The sequence below is a fragment of the Balaenoptera borealis genome (assembly GCF_965194805.1).
Source record: "Balaenoptera borealis genome assembly, chromosome: 8".
In the NCBI taxonomy this organism is placed as follows: domain Eukaryota; kingdom Metazoa; phylum Chordata; class Mammalia; order Artiodactyla; family Balaenopteridae; genus Balaenoptera; species Balaenoptera borealis.
Genome location: NC_138865.1, coordinates 22,777,296 through 22,797,818, shown reverse-complemented (window position 1 = coordinate 22,797,818; position 20,523 = coordinate 22,777,296). Strand labels below are relative to the sequence as shown.

Genomic DNA, 20,523 nt, shown 5'->3' with positions numbered 1-20,523 from the left:
TGGTGTCAGAATAGGCAAGTCAAACAGAAAATTTATATGATATCCAGAATCTCATAATGTAATACTCAAAACACCCAGGTTTTTATTGAGAATCACTCGTAGTAAGAACCAAGATGATCACAACATATATGAGAAAGGACAAAGACACTCAATGGACACCAACAACAAGATGTCAGACACAGTGGAACCATCTGATTCCAACATTCTTGCATAGCACTGATATTTCATAGGAAAATAAAGAGATCTGATTTATTTGCAGCAAGAACATTCAATAAGTAGGAAATGGGAGAAAACAAAACCACTGTCTTAATTTACTAAAATCTTTACATTGTTTTCTAAACTGCTTTGCAGAGTCTTGCATTAAGAATATGAAATTTAAAGCTGTAGGGAATCCAAAAGGGCTACAGCAGTCCGGTATGAATCATAAGAATTTCTTTATTCCAGGACATGTTTTACTGCCTGGGGTATCTACTACTACGGTCTAGAGTTTGGGGAAAGTCCTTAGCTTACCGTCTTGTGGATGTGGATAAATGATGTGGAAGCACTCATAGATTATGGGAAGTTGCATCCTAGACCACTGGGTAAGCTTCATAAATAACAGTGTTAATCACAGAGAACAAGATGGTATGAGATACACTATGTGACATTGCCATGGACCGTAAACCTTTTCAGACAGGGCTGGATGGTGAAAAGGAGGAACCACCCCCGAGTCAGGAGGACCTGGGTTCTGGTCTCAGCTCAGTGCCTGACTGAAAAGAAATTACTTAATCTCTCTGATCATCAGTTTTTTTATCCAGTGTGTGAGATGAGGGATGTCAAAGCCAGTTGTAAAATGCTATCATTCTCACTACTCAATATAAATACCTACAATCTTCACAGTTGTCTTACAAAACAGAACATGTTATGCATATTCAGGATTATTTTGTTACAACTACACAAACAAAACAATCTATGTGTAAAAATGGTATTTAAATTTCTATGAAGACAGTTATGTATTTTAATTTTGATCTTTTTCAGTAGTGTACATTTTAATCTCCTTAAAAGTACCTTTTATGGCTATCGCATATATACCCCAGGGTTGGTTAACTCAGAAAGCCACTAGACTGATGTCATACACATTTGATCTGACGTCCCATCGTGAATTCAGTTTTTCCATTTGTGAGGGTCTCCTGATCCTAAGAGGCTTTGCAGTGGCACACCAGGGACCGGGTGTTGTCAGATCATGGCATAAGACCCACATCTATGAAACAACTACAGTCCAACTCCAAAAAAAGATGTAAGTGGCATGTGTCAAAGAAGAAATAGAGTTCTATATTGCGTTTTAGGTTTAAAAGCTGTCAGAAGTATCTTATTTGAATTCACCTTGTCATAAACAAGGTAGCGGGGAGGGAACAGAGAATCACTGTTTCAAAAGCTAGGAACCTCACTGAAATCATTAAGATGTTGTGAAACAAAGCTTTGGCTCTGGTGTACAAAGAAGCCATTTGAATGTGTTTTTCTGTATCTTCTGTAATACTTTCCAGCAGATAGGGCTCACTTTTTCTTGTTGTTATTGTTATATTACTTTTCCCCAATTGTTTGTTGGCATTATTGCTTTGATTTGTCTTTTAAAATTTGCAAAATAACGTGTGAAAGTTATGCAGAAGACGTAAAGAATAAAAATAAATGAACGCTCATGTGTAACCACTCTTCCTAAAAAGAAAACTTACCCATATCTTTGAAGGTCTCTGTTGCTCCTTCTTTAATCCTAACCTGTTTGTTATTTCCACTGTTTTTCTTTACAGTTTCGTCAATATGAATATACTGCTAAATAAGATACTGCTTTGGCTTGCATATTTTGAACTTTAAAAAAATGGAATCGTACTGTATGTATTCTGCAACTTGCTGTTTTGCTCAGTGTTACAGTATTCATTATTATGAAAATTTTACTGTAGTCTATAGTCATTGCTTTATTGTATCCCTTATAAAATTATATTAAGCAAACGCATCCATTCCAACTGATTGGATTGTTTTTCCCCCATTTTTGACATCACAGTAAAAACAGCTATGAATATTCTTAAATGAGTTTTCTATATGAAGGAGCTGGAATTTCTCTAGGTTATATACAGTGCAATTGCTGTGTCAAAATGTTTACACATTCACACCTACTAAATTATGAGAAACTGTTTCCCAAGGTGGTTGTAACAATTTACATCCCCACACGCAGTTTAAAGACAATGTCACCTTTTTAAAAATGTGCCCAATTTGGTGTTGTTTGGGAAACGGTATCTCACTGTGTTTTAATTTACATTTCCTTAATTACTAAGGCAGCACACAAAGAAAAATAATTTTAGTTAGTAATAAATGCCAAGAAAAATAAACAAGTCAAGGAGAAACAGATGGAAAGGGGTTACTTCGGAAGAAGGATCAGGGGAGAGGTCTCCCCACGGAGGGTCATCAGTGTTAGAAACAAGTGACGAGATGGGGTGAGCCAGGTAGTGAGGTAGGGGCAGGGGGCTGCAGGGCAGAACAATTGGGTTCCAGCACTAAGAAGAGGCAGAACAGTCTTTCCTTTTAAGTGCTGAAACTAAGTATTTTTAGCTGATGCGTTAGAGGACAGGCCAGAAGGATCTCAGCTAGACTGGGAGATTTAAGCAGATGGTGTTGAAGAGAAAACAGAGCTTTGGGTATGAAAAGGGGGTGTGTAGGGAGCCATACATGGTGCCTATTTATTCTCTTAATTAGGATCTGAATTACTTTGCATTATATAAAAAAAAAAAGAAAATCACATGTGAAAACAAATTTTTAAAAGTCCTTGAAAAAAATTAACCTGTCCTGAATTATGCAAATATTTTAAACTTAAAAGAACAATTAAGATCTTTCTAGATTTACACAATTTAAACAAATTTTGATCTATTGAATTTAAGATCTGTGTGGTTTTATAGGACAATGCCCTGTCTGTGTTAAATCTAGATGAAGCATTTCCAGTCCTTTGGAGATGCCTCTTATTATTCCCCAAGTTTTATTATCTGCAGTCCCAATGGGTCATTCATTTTCTGGAGTGAAAAATAATCCTTGCTTTCCTACCTTGAATGTTAAGCTGAGTTGAGTGTCGCCATTAATTCCTAGAAAAGGATTCACTTGCTATTGATCAGTGGAGTCTAGAGGAGCCCAGAGGAAATTTTTCTTATTTTTCTTGTTGGATCACTTAGGGTTCTCTTGCAAGCAGATGCCAAGATGAAATCAGACATGTAAGCGATCTGCCAGGGAAACACCTGTGGAGGATAAAGAAGTGATGGAGCAGGAGTAGGAGGGAAAAGCATTCAAACTGCCTTGCAGATCTGACACCTGTGAAAGGAGACAGGGAAAGGGAGGCTTGTGGAAGAAGAGCCTCAGACTTCAATGCAGCTCTGAGAAAGTCTTGGCTACACGTATAGGGAGTCCCGGAGCAAAGGCTGCCAGCTATGGTAATCCCACATAGGGCAGGGACGGCCCTGTTCCATTATCCAAACATTGGCTGGGAGCAGCCTGGGGAGAGCACAGCCTCGGTGTAAAGGCTGTCAGGGGTCCCAAAGGTCCAGAGGCACAGCAGCTGGAGGCTGTCACTTTCTCACACTCCTCACAGTAGGTTCTTTTGAAGGGTGAGTTGGAAAATATACCTCCTTAGCTGCCACTTAGAAATAAAATATATCAAATTTGCTATAACAAGATGCTTACAGTCTTTGATGTCTGCATAACAATGAAATATGATAAATACATCTGGGTTTCTAACCAATATGCTGATCTATCAATTGCCATGTATAAGAATAGCTCACTGGTTTTCCTAATGATATTGAAGGGAAATAAGAATGATTTGGCTCAAGAGATTATTTTAAAGGACTTTGTTTATAAACAAATTAAAACCTCACAATATTTTTCAATAAAGAATATTCCATTTGGTTTATATTTTTAATTCTCCAAAACCCTTCCCTGAATGAGCCTGCCCCCTGCCCCCATGAACACATTTGGTTTTGGTTCCGTTTGATTTACTAATTTATCTCAATAGTTATAACATCAGATTTATTTTAAAATTCCTTCATAACCATTTAGTGACAATTCTTTACTCTGATTATAAATAGAAAACAAGAAAATATTGAAATGTATATTTGTGCACGTGTTGTGGTCTATGTCTTTTTGTTTTATTTCCAACTCCCAAACTTCTTGGCTATTCTGGTTAGTTTTTACATGGTTTAAACAGAGGTTTTCTGTGCATCTCAAAAGTTTTCCTTATGGAACGTTTTTCGACAACATTTTGCTCGATTAATTTAGATGTGATTTCCCAAAGGGCACCTGACTTGAAAAAATTATTTTATTCATTCAGGGATTGACAGTGCCCAGATTTTAGGAGAACAAAAAAACCCCAGAGAATATGGGGAGGAGTGAAGTAAAAACTGCAACATAGTTTTGAATTTTGAGTTTTCACTGTGAGTATATTTCAAAGGTATCTATGTACATTTTACTTTTAATACTCTGAATAAAGATGTGCAATCTAAACAAGTTCAGACTGACTACAGTTCAGGGTTTTAAAGCATGTAAACTCTTTGGGGAGCTTTACCTTTATAAACCTTGTAATAACAAAGCCATATGAGTCCTACAATCATTATTCATACTTCTTAGTTTCTCACAAGGTAAGCATTATTGACTCTTCTTTCTGCAGAGCATACCTCATTTTAAAACACATTGAATTACGGTTATCAAATTGTGTTATAGTAAATAATCTTGTTTGGTTAATGTACATGAAAGGCTAATTGTGTGGAGATAGAGAGCAAAGTGTTGCAATTTTGCCTAAGATTGGAGAGGGTAAAGGTTAAATTGTTCCTTGAAAACATAAAAACAGAGAGCAGAAAACAACTCTCAATACTATTCTCTGCCATCTTCTTCACACAAGACATATATTATGTCAATGAAATTCAGATAACTAAAAAGCCAAGTGAAAGCAGGTATAAAAATCTCCTATCTTTCAGTTTACCTTTTCTTAGATACTGGCAGGTTTGTTATAACTCAGTGGGTAGCATCACCTGGAACATAGAATTTACTGGTTGTGATTTGTTGTGTTGTTCTAGCTGTAGCTTCAGGGTTTCAAATATACATTTTTACTTATCACAGCCTATCTTCAGCTTTTATTATACCACTTCACAGGTAGTATAAGAACCTTACAGCAGTGTACTGTTTTCTCCCCTTGGGCCTTTTTGCTATTATTATCACAGGTTTAATTAACCACTTATACATTTTATTTACCCACCTATTGATGGATATTTGGGTTGTTTCACTTTCTGGTTATTATGAATAATTCTGCCAGGAACAGTCATGTGTGAGTCTTTCTGTAGACATAATGTTTTCATTTCTCTTGAGTAGTTACCTACTAGTAGAATTTTGCTAGGACATGTGGTAAATTTCTGTTTCACAATTTAAGGAAGTGCTAAGCTGGTTTCCAAAGTGGCTGTACCATTTCACACTCCTGCCAGCAATGTTCCTCTCCACACCCTCACCAATATTTATCTTCTTTCTCTTCTCTGTTAGCCATTCTTGTGGATGTGACTGGGGTTTTAATTTGCATTTCCCTAATAGCTAATGATATTGAACATCTTTTCATGTGGCGTTCACCATTTGTATACCTTCTTTAGGGGAAATGTCTATTCAAATCTTTTGCCCATTTTTAAATTGAATTATTTTGTCTTCTTCTTATGGCGTTTTTAAGAGTTCTTTATATATCCTGGCTACAAGTTCTTTATCAGATATAAATGGCAGATATTTTCTCACAGTCTGTGGCTTATCTTTCCACTTTTTTTTTTCAGTGTTTTTTCCAGTTTATTGAGGTATGAATGACAAATAAAAATTGTATATACTTAGGTTGTACAAGTGATTTTTTTAAGTGCCATATGTGATGATTTAATATACATATGTATTGTGAAATGATTACCACAATCAAGTTAATGAACACATCCATTACCTCACATAGTTAGCTTTTCCTAGTGAATTTCAAGTGTACAGTATAGTATTAACTAACTATAGTCACCAGGCTGTACATTAGATCCCCAGAACTCGTTCATCTTATAACTGGAAGTTTGTACCCTTTGACCAGCATCTCCCCATTCTGTCCACGTCCGAGCCTCTGGAAACCACCGTTCTACTCTCTGGCTTTATGAGTTCAACTTTTTCAGATTCCATATGTAAGTGAAATCACACAGCATTTACCTATTTGTGTCTGGCTCATTTCACTTAGCATAATCTCCTCCAGGTTCATGCCAATGGCAGGATTTCCTTCTTTGTTATGGATAAATAATATTTCATTATATGTCTTTATAGATATATGTGAAATATATATATGTATTTGAATATATCGCATTTTCTTCATTCATATAAAACCTCACATTACTTTTTTTAATTTACAAACTAAACCAATATAGAGGCGTATTCTGTAGTCTCCTTTTTCTATTTATCTGTAAGTACAGTGATTCTCTATTGTGCTCCTATCCTCAGGCACCCTTAATTGGTTTACTGTGAATAGGGTTTCTTCTGCATGAACACATGCTAATTATTTATTTGGAATTTCTCACACAATAATTGCTATCCCTGACCCAGTGGTCCCAAACCACTCAGGTGTCTCTAGAATGTTCTGTGCCTAGTGACGCTGACATACAACTATGGAAACCAGCCCTCCTTCAGTGTTTATTATGTGATGTTCAGACCGCTCAGACTTGTTTGCCTCATTGCCTTTATTCCTATTAATACCACATCCCATTAAAGCAGAAAAACACAACAACTGGATACACATAAAAGAGGTCAAGCTTAACTAAGAAACTGGTTCTTTATCCCTCTCTTTGTATCTAATGTTTGGTTTATCTAATTTACAATAGGAAATGGGGTGAATTGGCTCACTTACTAAAAGCAGAAGTCAGTGGAGAAGAAAAATTAATTAGTCAGAGCAAGGGTTCAGCATGCAGTAGCAGGTTGGCCATCTGTGCAGGAGAACAGAAAGCTGCATTCCTGCAGGAGGTCTCTCTAAAGGAGGCCATGCAGCCCAAGGAGGCGCACAGAACTCTAGAACCGACATACATTCATGCTGTGTGTGACCTGCCTTTATCTAAACCTCTTTCTGTCTCACTAGAACTTCTTACTACCTGGCATGATTTACCCAGCATTAGCCCCAAAATTGCAGTAAACTTTCTGGGAAGAGAATAACTTTCCAGTTGGAAAACAGTATTCTTTGCTCTCCCAGTGGCCTTACCTTCTGGGCCCCTGACTCTGCCTAGGCACCTCTGCCCCTGAATTGCTCTCACTGACCACCTGACTTTCTTTTGCTTCTGTCAAGATCCCTAAGCCCCCTTTAATGGAAACACAGAGTGTTCAATGACAGTTGCAGGAATACCCATCAAAAACGGAACACAAGTCACTGACCTATTAGAAGACATTGCAAACCAAATAATTAGCTATTCTCAAAATCAAAGCTCACACTGGAAGCCAGAACTCCCAAAGCCAAGGAAACTACCTGACTGACAAAAATGTTAACATAGCCACTTCCCAAGAAAATTTGTCCTCTGCCACCTACATACTTCCCCTTGCTCAATCTTTTTTACAGATGGGAAACTCTACTTAAGGAACCTACGGCACAACAGCCTGCTAAAACCTGAGGCTGAACAATCTCATTGGAAACAAGCTGGATGTTTTGCCACTCAGATGGATTCTGGAGACACCCAGATGGCCACTTGGTCTCTTCTTGGTTACTTGCCGAAAATTTAGTACACAGCATCCATAAGGTTACACATCAGGACAAAGGGAATCTTGAAGATCTCTTTTACAAGTATTGGTGGGACAAGGATGAAAGCTAACTCTTTTATATGGCCCAGGGATGATGTATTAGTATTTCTATGCTTTTGTCCAATGCACGGCTAAAGTCGTAGAACTGAAGCTCTCTATTTGTGTCTGTCTGTATGTATTTTTGTCTATGAATGTGTAGTAAGTTTCTACCTTTGGATGGTATTACAAAATTGCACTATGAAATTTCTTAAAGAGAATTCTGTTTTGATTAGCTTAAACATAAACAAACACACATAAATTGAATAGTTCTAAAATTACCAGAAATTAAGGAAACTGAACTTCTGATATTTTCATGTGCTTAAAAATGTATTCTTATGGAAACTAACTAAAAAGTTTGTAAAATTCAAGTTTACATAATTAAGGCAAATCTTTGTCAAAAAAGACTAGCTTAATATTATTGGTTTAATAAAAACAGCTATGTTTTCAACATCATACATTTTTATTCTACCTGGATATGCTCTTCCTAAACTTATAAAATTTTTCTGATTGAATAAACTAGCATTGTATCTACCAGATGTTTCAGATTATGAAAAATGTAAATTTTTGTTTAACCAAATTGAATCATTATTCAAACCAATCTTATCTTAACAGTGCTTATGCTTTGTCGTATGAAGATAGTTTCCAAGATCTTTAGGTAACTTAAAACGTTAGACTTATGCTAAACTGAGTTAAATAATAGTATTCTTTAGATACCTATACATTTTTAAATAAGATAAAATACTGAAAATTAGTTACTAAACATAATTTTAAGTTTATATGATTTTGCCTCTAATTTTCACATGGAAAAGAGAGGGTACAGACTTTTTACTTACTATAATATTTTATGTTAATATTTCTCTTCTTCATTTTAGAATCCCTCTTTTAAGATGCCTGATCTCCAGAACTCTAAAACGCTCATCTTTTCCACTTCCTCTCAACAATTGTTCAAATGATTTTGCAGGAACAACGCCAAACAAGAGTCTTCAGGAGATTATTCCTTAGACCCAGATTTGCCCCACTCAAAGGTTTATGATTGCCTCTGTGTTGTTCAACAATGAATGACATTTCTTGGTCATGAACAAAACTGAGGCCCAACCGTTTTGAATTTTACCTGTGATTTGTGATCTCAGAAAACGGCAACAGTTAAGAAATCACCCTATCCTCTGTTTTCTGAAATCCTCCACCTTTTGTGTACCACAAAGAACCACCCCACTTAAGATAAGATTTGCTACCCAGGCCTTCTCAGGATTCCCCTAAGACCTGGAGATCACTCCCTTGTTTATCGGTGACCAGGGAAACACCAACTTTTCCCCTTTTGCCTTAACCTGCTGATAAGACCAGGCACTGATCTCTCAACTTCCCTTTCTTTGTTCCATGAATGATTCGCTGAGCTCAGAACTGTTTGTCCTTCTAAAACTAGCCAGACACAGAGATGAACCTTCCTGTTCATCTAACTGACTGAGACTTCACCTAATTGCAAAATAATTCCAACTGTAAATCAGCCCCACCTGTAACTTTTCTACTTTCCCTAAAAAAGTCTAAGGTAAAAACCACCCTGCAAGACATTCTGATCTTCTTATTGCAAAAGCCTGAATAAAATCAATCCTCTTACTTGTTTTGTCTTTGAAAACATGAATCAGGGCATATATATCCAGCAATCTATGTGGGCATATTCTGTTACATACATTAATGGGGCATACATAGCTACAGTGACAGCTGTATTAGCATCCTAAAAAGAACTAAATAATCTATATAGCCAAATGAGGGACAATGCGGAGAGAATCACCTGGAGTGGGGTGGAGAAACTGACTTAAATGTGCTAATTTTTCCAGGATTTTTTACTTTTCAAAAATTAGGAACTGAGGGCAAGAGATGCACCATTAATTTATTTGAGACAGTTTCATAATTAAGCAAGTACACTTAAGGAACATATTAAACTACTACTTTGGGAATAATTTTAGAATAACAGCAAAGTTGCAAAAATAGTACAGACTGTTCCTTGTACCCAGTTTCCCCTAATGTTTCCATTTTATCTCCTCACTTAAGAGTGTAAGCTATACTTCTTAAATTTTTTATGGTTTCCTTAGAGTTTACAATATGCATTTTTAAAATAATCTAATCCCACCTTGAAATAACACTACACCACTTGATGGGTGCAGGAACTTTATAACATAGTATTCCCAATTCTTTTCTCCCATCCTTGTGACGTGGCTGTCATTAATTTCACTTATCCATGTGCCATAATTCCTTAACACATTGTAACTATTGTCCCTTAAAACAGTTATATGTTATCCATTAGGCCACCAGGGCTGATAAAAGTTATTTTTTAGATTGATTAAGAAGCAGAGAACTCAAGGATTTAATTTTACCAGCATTCATTTCTCCTTGGAAGTTCCTCCTTTATGTAGCTATAATTTTCTGATCTTTGTCAGTTGTTCTGTTTTTAATGTTTGTGGTAACATAGGTGCCAAAGGCTTCAAATTCCTCTAATGTCCTTGTTTTTGTCTCTCCTCTTTTTTTTTTTTTTTTTTTTTAATACTTATTTATTTGGCCGAGCCGGGTTTTAGTTGCGGCATTCAGGATCTGGTTCCCTGACCAGGGATCAGACCTGGGCCCCCTGAATTGGGAGCACAGAGTCTTAACCACTGGACCACCAGGGAAGCCCCTTGTCTCTCATCTTGATTTGGGGGTTTCCCTAAGTACTGTTGCTCAGCTTGAGTCTGTGTCTTGCAGTTCTCTTGGCTGTGATCTACTCTTAACTATCCTGGAGGCCTGCGGGTGTGATGGTGAACTGTGCGGGAGGGAAAACATTCTATAATCTTGCAGTAAATCCCAGTCTCTAGTGGGACTCTGTTTGAGGGTGTGGCCTTCACAACTGTTTCTGACTCTCCCCGAGGATATGGCTCTTTCCCCTGCACCTACGCCTTCCCTTGGCTGCAGCATTTCCTTGAAGCCCTATCCCCTGCTGACATGTTCCCCCAACACACCGCATCACATGAGAAAGGAAGGATGTAGAAGGCTGAATTGGGGGAGAATTTATTTCCTCTAGCTGGGATAAGATTTCAGAATTGCACTCTGGCCAAGTCCTTTCTCTGGAGAGTAAGATTCTGCTACATAGAAAGCTCCATTGCCACCCCTTCGTCCCCACCCCCTCCAGAGCCACCTCGGGCACCTCTCTCCATCCTCACCATGAGAGCCTGCAGGGGTTCCTGGAGGTAATGCACCCCAAGAGTCTGGCTCCCAGGATTTTCTCCCTCTCAACTAGTCATCCTTGGCTTCCAGCAGTTTGTCAAAATTACCTTTTAAGTCATCCTGCTCGTCTATGGCTCCTGCTGCAAGTAAGCAGATCTTGGCTCCTATATCTCTCTGGATGTGCCTGGCTCTCCAACTTTCGGGGTGACAATTAGCCTTGCAACTTTAGTTCTTTGATGAGTCTATGAAAACTTGCTGATTTCCAGTTTTTCCAGATTTTCCTTATCGTAAGGATAGGAGTGATGACTTCTGGAAACTGCTTCTCTTAATGTTAACATCTTATATAACCATAGTACAGTTGTTAATACTAAGAAATTAACATTGGTACTACACTATTAAGTAAAATGCAGACTTCATTCTACTTTCACCAAGCTTTTCCATTAACGTCCTTTGTCTGTTCCAGATCCAAATAAGAATAACATGTTGCATTTAGTTACCTATCTGCCTAGTCATCCTCAATCTGTGAGAGCTTCTCAGTCTTTTCTTGATTTTCATGACTTTTTCAAGTTTGAATATCTCTCATTTTGCTTTTTTCTGATATTTTCTCATGATTAGACTTGGGTTATGGGTTTGGGGGAAGCATAGTACAGAGGTGAATGCTTTTCTTATGCATCATATCAGAGGGTACATGATTTCAAGATGACTTGTAATTGAGGATGTTATCAGGACCACTAGACTTAGGTGGTACCTGCCAGGTTTATTCACTGTAAAGTTATTCTTTTTCTCTCTCAAATCTCTGTTACCTAGAAACCCAACACTAAACCCAATACATGATCAAAATAAAACTCCACTTCTTGGAGGCAGGAATATCTAAATATCTTTATATATTATTTGTAATTTTTCTGTAATTTATTTTTCTGGTCAATGATTTATTTATATAAGTATGGACTCATGGACATTTATTTTATTCTTTGGTTTATAATCTGGTATTTGGTTGTTTGTTTTGTTGCTCAATTTGTTAAAATTCTCTAGTTTAATCTCTGGGCTTATAATTCATTCAGTCTGTGTCTGTTTTAAGTAAATGAATGTCAAGTTGCTGTTTCTCCCTGCAGGTGCCTGTCACTCTCTAGAGTTCCTGTTGGTTGCTTGTCCTGCAACCTCAGTTTTAGGAAGGGTTTGAAAAAAGTCATTAATTTCCAACAACACTCTTTCCAGCTCTCTACATCTCTGAAGTCAATTGTAAAATGTTGATACCTGCCTTTCCTGCCTATCAGGAACACCCTTCCATTTATTCAGAAAAATGTTTCAGAAAAACACCTGGTAAAACATGATCTAAGAACTCACATGAAAATAATGGATGTATAATTACAATATAATTTTTGACTCATTGGTTCTATGTGCTTTGAAGTCTTTTCATCCAGGCTGGTGACATTGAAGAAAATAAAAATGGAGAGATTATTTCTTAGTTTCATTTCCATTCTCTCTCTTTGCATCACTTCCATTTGTCCCTCACTTGATGGAACCTATTACACACATGAGGACCACGACTCTTGGCTTGTTTTACACCCACCTTATCAATCATGCTTTTTTGCCTTACAGCAATATGCTCACTCCCTGCTTTGTCCACAGTGGAGAACATAGTAAATTATCTAAAACAGAAAGCTCACATTACTCCCATAAAGCACAGAAAACAAGCAGGGGGAATGTGCATGTAACACCCCCATCAAGCAGCCCTCGCAGAGAGGTATAACAGTAAATATCAATGGCGATAAAAAGTGAAGGCTTTTCAAATGGCCACACCTCCCAGGATCTTAGAAAGAAATGCAACGTGCATTTAGGACTCGAAGAGGTTTAAAGGTCAAAACAGGTCAGAGAGAGTAGACCTAAAACCATCTTACAGATTTGAGCAATTACCTGAGGAAAAAACCCATTTCCTAATATACCTGACAGATGCTGAGGAAGTAGTAGGGAAATGTACCATCTTGTATGATAAAACACAATAAAAACGTATTCTGACAGGAGACCAATGACATTTAAATTGTAAAAAGCTGTTTTCGCCTTTCTCTCCAGACAACATTAATTAGAAAGAGATCCATACCTATGGCGGGTATTATCCAAATGAACTGGATAATCCGCAGACCACTTGAATTAATAAAAAAAAAAAAAACTTTTGATTGTTGAGGGCTGAAATTATTTGTCAAAAAACAGAAAACTTAAGTTTCTCAACTGAATATTATCACAACATTAAATGATGACTCCAGAAACACTAAAATTGGAAAGGGAAGCAAAAAGTGTACTGTATATTAATGGCCTTCCTATTGTATCTTCAGCTTCTGCTGAAATAAGTAATGATTCAATAGGAGAGAAAGGGAATCTTTCTGAAATTCACCTTAATAACTGAGCAGCAGGCACTTCCTATACTTATGGCTTCTTTTATTACAGAGATAAAAATCATCACATAGGTCAGGGAAATAATCCAATGTAATACTGATTAATTTTTTAGGGGAGGGGCCTTTACTTAACACGAGGGTTCCTCTCGACTATACACACTATTCTAGTTGGATTAGGTTTTCTGGAAGAGTTTTCTTATTGATTTACATTCTAAACACATGCCCTAAAGGCTTCATAAGAAATATACATGTAAGCCTAGAAAAGTACTGAGCAGGATTAGGTTTTAGAGTTTGTTAAATACAAGAAACAACATTAGGATTGTCAAGAATATGATGCAATAGAAAAATAAGTCATTTAACATACTGGGTTACACCAAATTCTTTTTCTGCATCTACTAAGGTGATCATTGGACTTTCCTCCTTTATCCTACAAATATGATGTGTAATAATGATTGATTTTTTGGAATGTGAAAACAACCTTGTCTTCATGAAATAAACTCTCTTTAACGGTTTTTGTGTCCATTCCCATTTCCCCAAGATTTTTCACTTCTTAATTTCTGGCAGTGCTAGATTTCTCTCATCCTCTTTCATTCCTTCCACCTTGCTGGAATTTACACGCGTCGCAATCCAGACATTAGCATTGTGTGTCATAGCAGAGAATGCTGAGACCAAAGAAACAGGCAAACCGGAAGACTATGGTGGAGGTCGTGGCATAGCTGTTAATAAGACCAGGAACCTTTCATTTCAGGAAGAACCACAATCTCCCTCATAAACATAGATGCATAATTCATAAACAAATCATAAGCAAAATATAGCACAGTGAAGATAAGATCTGTGATACTAAAGTCAACACATACATTGTCTTCAGATCCAATGACAATTCATATCATCTGCGGTGCATAAATGAGCAAAGGTAGTGGGCTATTTCCCCAAACTGGTACTTTACTATAAGGATGAAGGCTAAAAAATTCTATTTGGTGGCATAATAATAAATACATGATGGTTCTTATTAGTTTTCTTTTATTTCCTCCTTAGTCCCATGCTGCTATGTTAGGCATATTTTAGTGCCCAATATCTACTTATTGGCTTATTGGAAGGCCATCTTCATTATACAAGGACAATCAGGTCACAGTTGGCTTGAGCTGTGTGGTATAAAAATACAGGACTAAGAGTCAAGGGACTGTGTGATAGGCCTATTTCTGCCACAAACTAGACATATGATCTTGGGCAAGTCACCTGGCTCAAACCCTACCTAGGCCTTGCATGGAAGAGGGACGCCTGGGCCCACAGAATCTCAGGGTTTCTCCATGTTGCTTGAATCTGCCCAAAACTGTCCCTGCTCTCCAGAAATTTGCTATCTAGGAGAAAAGTCAGACATATCCGTAGATGATTCCGCTATCAAGCAAATACTAAGTGGTTTGACAGAAGTAGGATGATACATGTGGAGAAATGTACTTTGCAGGATTCTCTAAAATTCTCTTAAAGGAAGTTTTTAAAGAACTACACTTTGAATCATGCTTACGATGTTACAGTACTGTTGTAAAAGTGTAGAAAGAAGGAAAACCTTGATCAAAACAGCAAAGTAGGGTTGAAATGCATATCATCAGAAGTTTCAGTGAAAAGTGATACACTGGGAATTTGATAGTAAGAACACCTTGACAAACTGCACAGTTATGGTCTGACAGTGCTAAGGGCAATTCTATTTTCAGACATGCTTGTGAGGCTCTTTTTTTGTGTTAGGTCCCACAGATATACATTATTTATGTCACACATAAACTATTAAACTATTAAATGGTCAGTATTTTAAATGGAACCATACCTGACACTTCACAAGTGTTATGTGTTTTTAAATACAAAGTAAATAAAATAACTCACAGTATATCCACTATCTTACTTGACATTCTTCTATATTTTTCTTAATTTGTTCCTACATCATTTGATGATAAGAGGCAATAAAGTAGCAGACTTGAATTTCAGTCCCAGCTCCAGAAAGAGACCTTTGTTTGACTTGTTAAGTATAAAGTTGTCTTATCTCTGGAGGAAGACATTAAACATGATTTTGGTGACTACTAAGAGAGTTAACTATGCAACAAATTATTCTGTGATCAAAATATGCATAAATTGGAAATAAATATACTAGCTTAGGGTAATAAGAACAACTTACACAAGACCTCTTTTGGTATAACCAAGATTATCTTTTTAATCAAGTAAAAAATCATCTTTCCATAATCTGTAAGTGTTTGTATGTGTAACTGTCTAATACCTACAAAGGTGAATATCTAAGCACTCATGTGTACAAAAGGGTTCAGAGAATCAATAATTTGTACTCAGGAAATGATGCCCAAGACCCCCTCCTCGGGTTCCATTAATTGGCCAAAGTGGCTCACAGAATTCAGGGAAATACATATATTTACCAGTTTATCGAAGGATATGAGAAAAGATATAGATGAACATTCAGATGAAGAGATACATAGGATGATATCTGAGAAGGTCGCAAACTCAGGGGCTTCTGTCCCCGCAGTGTTGGGGTGTGTCACCCTCCCAGAATGTGGATGTATTCACCCACCTGGAAACTCTCCAAATCCTGTGCTTTAGGGATTTTTACGGAAACTTCCTCATGTAGGCATGTGATCAGTCATTAACTCCCTTTTTAGCCCTTCTCCCTTCTCAAGAGACTAGTGGGGTGGGGCTAAAAATGTCAAGCCTGCATCATGGCTTGGTCTTTCTGGTGATCAGCCCTCACCCAGGAGCCATCCAGGAGCCCACCCAGAGTCACCTCACGAGAGCAAAATGAAACCAAGCCCAAGCTCACTCTGCTCGCTGCACGACAGGCCAGTACATCAGGAGACGAGGTGTTGGGGTAAGGAATAATGACTTTGTTCAGAAAGCCAGCAGATTGAGAAGATGGTAGACTAGTGTCTCAAAGAACCATCTTCCTCCAGTCTGAATTCAGGCTCCTTTTAAACAGAGGAAGGGGAGGGGGAGGGGCCCACTGCAAAGCCAACCAGTGGCTGAGTGGGACTGCTGATGGTTGCTCGCTCATAGCCACGTGCCTGCCCCATCCCTATCACAAAAAGACACTTTTATATAAAATAGATAACTAATAACGACCTACTGTATAGCACAGGGAACTCTACTCGATACTCTGTAATGACCTATATGGGAAAAGAATCTAAAAACGAGTGTGTATATGTCTATGTATAACTGATTCACCTTACTGTACAGCAGAAGCTAATACAACATTGCAAATCAACTATAACCCAATAAAAATTAATTAAAAAAAAAGACACTCCTATCACCCAGGAAATCACAAGAGCTTCAGGAGCTCTGTGCCAGGCACTGGTGGCAGAGACCAATATATATTTTCCATTATCTCACAGAATCATATTGGAAGGTGATTCCTTGCATGCCCAAGCCTGATTTTCTAGGTCAAGATGAGACTCACATTTCAGTCATAAGTCCCCCTGCAAATGAAGCAGAAATCAGGACCCACCATGATCTCCACTGATTCTACTTGTCTAAATTAGGGACCTCCATGCTCCTCAGGTGCCCTAGTTGTTCACACTGAGGACTGTCATGCCCCAGTGACAATATCATAAAGGGTGAAGAGACTGTAATAAAAGCAACAGTAGATGCTAGAGACATGTTCTTGAACATGTACATTCATGACAGTATAGCCAAATAAATATTTCACATATTAAGAAAAATTAACCAGCTAGTGATTAAAAAGTACAATCCCTAAGTGAATACCCAATTCCACCTGCCAAAAGGGATGTCCAATGATGTCATAGGGGATTTCCTATAAGACTCAAAGTGCCCTCTCTATAAGGTACAGGCAAGACTCGAAGCTCCAGGGTCCGGAGAGGGTAGGGTAGGAGGGGGAAGGCAAGGTGTATTCTGAAAAAGAGAATATGTGTAGAACACACTAGGGATATCAGAAAAGGCTACTGTAGATGACTTTAACCCAGGCCTTGGTCCTCCACTCCCAGTGTCTACTCTAAAGATGAGAACCTAAGCTCACCTAACCCATTTCTGACTTCTGGGTGTTCCACACATGTTTCTAAACTCTGGAGAATGGAGACTGTCTATTTTGGGCAGAGTGAGAAGAAATGTGGTCAAGACAATATACAAAAGATTTAGAGAAAATGAGGACATGCTTAATTTTTGGATTTGAATATACTGCAGTGGTCTGTCAAAATATGTGTGTGTGTGTGTGTGTGTGTGTGTGTGTGTGTGTACAGTTTTTGTGAAGCTTTTCTAACTTCAGAAGTATAAAATGTTACTAACCCAAAACATATCATTTAGAGGTTAAATTACTTATCTTTTTGTTATACTTGGTTTTGTAAATTTGAAATAATCATCATTAGTTTGAATTTTTGTGTTAATTATTCTGAGTGAAGTCGGCAAAGGTGGATGGAAACTATAACAAATTAAATATTCAAAATTAAATAAGTATAAAAAAAGTTCTATTTCTGGGTTGATGAAAGTAAAAAACTTATTATATGGGAAAAGTGGTGTTCATATTTGCAACAATGTGGATGAATCTAGAGGACATCATGCTAAGTGAAAGCCAGACAGAGAAAGGCAAATACTGCCTATTATCAATTATATACAGAATCTACACAGAAAAAAGTCAAACTCATAGAAACAGAGGAGTGTTTGCCAAGGGATAGGGTTGGGGGAAATAAGGAGAGGGTGGCAACAGGGTACAAACTTTGAATGAGAGGAAAGTCTTAGGATCTAATGTACAACATGGTGACCAGAGTTGATAATACTGTATCGTATAACTGAAATTTGCTGAGAAAGTATTGATACAACTTAAATGTAAATATGCGAGATGAAAAAACGATGGAATTGTGAACAAAGGAGATTGTGAGAGTTAAAATCGTTGGGAAACAGCCAAAATCCTGGGAGAATTTCAGAGTTTCAAAGGCTATGAAAATGGTGGGTTCAAGCCGAGATCCCCAAGAGATCTGAGGAACCAGGAAAAATGTGATTTCCAGGTGGAATGGATAGAAAATTGACTAAGGTCTAGAAGACCCATGAGGGTGGAGGGATAGAGCTGTGGGGCGGATGGTGGGGAGGGGCCGTGGTCCAGCCTCCTCCTCTATTACTCCCTCCCCCACTCTCAGGAGCCCTTTGTGACCAGACCACAGCTCTATGATGTAGGCCTAGGACTTCAGTCCCCAAGTACACATCCTGTGCTCAGTTGCCTGAAGCCAGCAATGTGATTCAGATGATGGAGAATCCTCTCTTTTCTCTGAAAAGCACTTTTGATACTTGGCTGTACTCCAGTCGCACTTCCTGGGCGAGTGACACCATCCTTGGCTTTCTGTGTGGACTGGGGCTCTATTTCCTGTTACTCTCCTACCTCCAGAATAATCTATCTTCACCACCTCCTAGGAAACATGGAAACATCACGAAGGTAAGGAACCCTTGGGCCAGACCCACAAGCACATGCTTCTCCCTTCTTTTCTATTATTATTTCCACTTTTCTGAATCACCTACAGAGACTCCTGAAATGGGAAAGAATTGTTGATTTCCAGTGTTTCCAGATTTTCCTTATCGTAAGGATAGGAGTGATGACTTCTGGAAACTGCTTCTCTTAATGTTAACATCTTATATAACCATAGTACAGTTGTTAATACTAAGAAATTAACATTGGTACTACATTATTAAGTAAACTGCAGACTTCATTCTACTTTCACCAAGTCTTTCCATTGATGTCCTTTGTCTGTTCCAGATCCAAATAAGAACATGTTGCATTTAGTTACCTATCTGCCTAGTCATCCTCAATCTGTGAGAGCTTCTCAGTCTTTTCTTGATTTTCATGACTTTTTCAAGTTTGAATATCTCTCATTTTGCTTTTTTCTGATATTTTCTCATGATTAGACTTGGGTTATGGGTTTGGGGGAAGCATAGTACAGAGGTGAATGCTTTTCTTATGCATCATATCAGAGGGTACATGATTTCAAGATGACTTGTAATTGAGGATGTTATCAGGACCACTAGACTTAGGTGGTACCTGCCAGGTTTATTCACTGTAAAGTTATTCTTTTTCTCTCTCAAATCTCTGTTAGCTAGAAACCCAACACTAAACCCAATACATGATCAAAATAAAACTCCACTTCTTGGAGGCAGGAATATCTAAATATCTTTATATATTATTTGTAATTTTTCTGTAATTTATTTTTCTGGTCAATGATTTATTTATATAAGTATGGACTCATGGACATTTATTTTATTCTTTGGTTTATAATCTGGTATTTGGTTGTTTGTTTTGTTGCTCAATTTGTTAAAATTCTCTAGTTTAATCTCTGGGCTTATAATTCATTCAGTCTGTGTCTGTTTTAAGTAAATGAATGTCAAGTTGCTGTTTCTCCCTGCAGGTGCCTGTCACTCTCTAGAGTTCCTGTTGGTTGCTTGTCCTGCAACCTCAGTTTTAGGAAGGGTTTGAAAAAAGTCATTAATTTCCAACAACACTCTTTCCAGCTCTCTACATCTCTGAAGTCAATTGTAAAATGTTGATACCTGCCTTTCCTGCCTATCAGGAACACCCTTCCATTTATTCAGAAAAATGTTTCAGAAAAACACCTGGTAAAACATGATCTAAGAACTCACATGAAAATAATGGATGTATAATTACAATATAATTTTTGACTCATTGGTTCTATGTGCTTTGAAGTCTTTTCATCCAGGCTGGTGACATTGAAGAAAATAAAAATGGAGAGATTATTTCTTAGTTTCATTTCCATTCTCTCTCTTTGCATCACTTCCATTTGTCCCTCACTTGATGGAACCTATTACACACATGAGGACCACGACTCTTGGCTTGTTTTACACCCACCTTATCAATCATGCTTTTTTGCCTTACAGCAATATGCTCACTCCCTGCTTTGTCCACAGTGGAGAACATAGTAAATTATCTAAAACAGAAAGCTCACATTACTCCCATAAAGCACAGAAAACAAGCAGGGGGAATGTGCATGTAACACCCCCATCAAGCAGCCCTCGCAGAGAGGTATAACAGTAAATATCAATGGCGATAAAAAGTGAAGGCTTTTCAAATGGCCACACCTCCCAGGATCTTAGAAAGAAATGCAACGTGCATTTAGGACTCGAAGAG

The 20,523-nt window shown here is 37.7% G+C and overlaps 1 protein-coding gene across 1 annotated transcript in view; it reads right to left on the bottom strand.

The window, feature by feature from the left end:
- The window catches only part of LOC309633727 (uncharacterized protein), a 1,009,062-nt gene that overhangs the window by 433,080 nt on the left and 555,459 nt on the right, over positions 1–20,523 (bottom strand). The window lies entirely within an intron of this gene.